The sequence below is a fragment of the Protomyctophum bolini genome, assembly GCF_963924005.1.
Source record: "Protomyctophum bolini genome assembly, chromosome: 15".
Classification (NCBI taxonomy): domain Eukaryota; kingdom Metazoa; phylum Chordata; class Actinopteri; order Myctophiformes; family Myctophidae; genus Protomyctophum; species Protomyctophum bolini.
In genome coordinates this window covers 10,585,937-10,589,027 of record NC_137876.1, presented here as the reverse complement: position 1 = coordinate 10,589,027, position 3,091 = coordinate 10,585,937, and positions in this window count along the sequence as shown.

Here is a 3,091-nt window from a genome sequence, read left to right as displayed (position 1 = left end):
TCTGCTTGGCGTCCTGTATTGCCCGCCAACTGTTCTAGCATGCAGGTTTCAGAGTGGGGCCTCCCGGGGGAACCTGGCATCTACAAGTTTGTAGATTGGATATTTTTATTTTCTAGATTTTCCATTAGGGGGCGGCTGTACCCAGAGGGATCCTTGGCATGGAAACGTTTTGGAACCTCTAGAATGCTACCTGTACTTACCTCTCCCTACCATGCTGGGGCAGCACTGTTCTAGATATCTGAATTTTAAAATTAAATATATCTCAGACTTCTCATAATGGGCTAAAAGAAATTCACCTGGTTTTTATTTTTGTTGCTGTATACAACTGTATTCTTCAACCTTAAAATATGATGTTATTGATTAAGACCCCAGGAAGAGTAGCTGCTAAATAAATCAAACACACGCCCCTTTATAGAATCAAACCATAGACTGTAAGAAATATGGACAAAGCGTTCCCTGGGTCTAACATGAATGTAAAATGAAGCCTGTCAGTCCTTGCAATGGAAGTCGCCATCTTTCTAGATCCGTTTGGGCCCAGCTGGCCCGTTGGCTGGCCCAGACAACGAGGCGGGACTTCCCCCCCCTTCTTTTTCGTTGGTTTTTATTTTGACTCGAGTGCGTGGGGGATCCCGTTCAAAGACTGTAACGGTAGCCACGCCCCTCAGAACATGTACGACTTTATGGTAAAAATATATATAAATGGGACCATAATTTTCCAAAAAGAATATTATGACATTAGAAATGAGACTTTAAACTAGTGACTGGAAGCAAAAAGTATTCATGACCATGTTAAGGTAATACAGTCTAGGTGAAGTTGGGCCCAAATACATGGACTTCTATGGGGGGGGGGGTTTTGGGCCCAATGACGGCACCACAACAGGCCATTATATGAACTTTCAGGAAATCCCGATTTCCTTGTGGCTTCACAAAATATCTGTCTGACTACCCCCCTGAATCAAACGCAGTATTTGTAAGTAGCTCACCTTTAGAAGTGTGTGCTTTGTATGACAGATGAGAAGCTGGCACGCGATGGAGAGCCTCAATTATGGAAGTTTCAAGGGTGTGACAGGTTTCCCAGCATGGCAACATATAATCTAATCTGTCAGAAAAGGAGGTGTGTGTATCTCGCTCAGCTCAACTCTGTGGTTGTGTAACACTTTTGCCATTAAGAACTTTGGGTGAGAAAGGAAGTGACACGGCAACTGGTAAACGGTAAGAATAATGGAACACCAAGGACAACTTCCCCACAGATGTAATACTGGAAACTTTCTCAGACAGATGGACAGACAGACAGACATGAAATTTGTCTTGTAGATGGAGTACAGTCTGTGTTTTGGCAGTCTGGAACAGCACCCTGTGTTTTCCTTTGCTAGTGCAAAAGCTTTAGCGACTCACTCGAATCTGTTGCGGGATTAGTTTTGGTGCTTTGTTCATGAATCCTGAGTAGGAAGGTATAGTATAACCTCAGTTCAGTTGTGATGGATATAACAGAAATGGGGGAGAAGATTATTTATAATCACTGCCAGTATAGTCTATATCAGTACTGACTTGTTTTGTGTAATGACTTGTCAAGATGGTATTCTTGGTTTGCTAGCGCCAACTCTTATTTTGGTAAAGAAGAAAGACAGGTTATATAATGTGTCAGACTTGACATTAGAGCTGTATTCAATACTGTAAGCTCCTGCTTGTCGTCTTTGCTTACAGTTGTGCTGCACATTAGAGGGCCCACCCTGTAACAACACAACTTTTGTGTGCGTACTTGAGGTCAGGTCAGGGTCGAGAGCAGCATGGGATCAGCACATTCCTCAAATTCTCCCTATACTGTCATGCTGCAGTCAGCTGATTGGAGGCCTGCTCTCCATCTTCATGGAAGCCTGAAGCGACAAAGCAGGCGTGGCTGTATTTCAACATAACCCTCGCGGACAAGGTCACACAGGGCCAGGCTAATGATGGAAAGCTGTCCGACTAGGTGTAAATTGATGGAAGGTGTAAATTGTTCAGATGTCATAATTCTATGTAGAAGGGGCAGCAGTAGCTCAGCAGCAGGAAGACCAGCCGCTTGGGTCCCCAACTTGGCATGGTTGCCTCTTGTGTGTGAATGGGTGAATGTAGAGCAATTGGAATGAAAGTGCTATATAAATAGAGATCTTTTTAACCAGGTGAAAGAAAACACGTCTCAATTCACCAAGTGAGATTGGATCCTTTACAACAGTGTTGGATGTTGGATACAGAAAAGTTTACACAAATATGTGCAGTTTCTAATGTTACGGACAAATCCCCATTTGAAAATATTTTGTGCAAGGGTCCCCCATGAGAAGATTTCTTATAGATTGGATTTGCTGCAAAATTCTACAAATGTAGAAGGTGGGGGAGATTTTGGTGGAGAGTGTGAAACATGAACTGAATAATCATTCTCTTTGACGTTTACCCAGTGAAATAATGGTGAAATTAAAGTGCTGGTCTCATTTAGCTGGGAAGCCTATGGAAGTGATGGAACTCCCTCAAGGACCCTTGGTGGACCACCACGTCAGGGACCCTGAGAAATGATTCCTTAAAAGAAAACCTTGAGCACTTTTTATTTGAATTCACTCCATTGTAGAACGTTGAAAGTTATGAAGTTGGATTACATAACCTTTATGCATTGCTGTGTATCCTTCCCCAATGATGACGAATTTGATATTTTTGGGGCTAGTTATCTTTTGTGTAATATGTCTTTAGCGGTCCTTGACAAACTGCCATGCTATTAGAGACTGAAACTGAAACAATCGGAACGATAAGTTCTCTTGTTTGCAGGAGCAAAATGTGCTTCCTCTGGGTATCGCTAAAGGCTGAATAGTCTTACGACTTCTATAGAACTCTCAGGGGAGGAATAAGACATGCTGAGATGTTAATGGAGGCTTTGTCTTTTCCTATGTCATTGTGGCTCATACTGTAGTCACAATTGCGCAATCCAAACTTCTTGTACTGCTGGGCCTCTGCTCCATATAATATGCCTCCTGCCTGGTAACACTGACTCCTCCTCCTAAACATAGATTTGCACACATACACACGCATACACCAGCCAGGCCAACCTCGGCAAAGAGGCCGACTC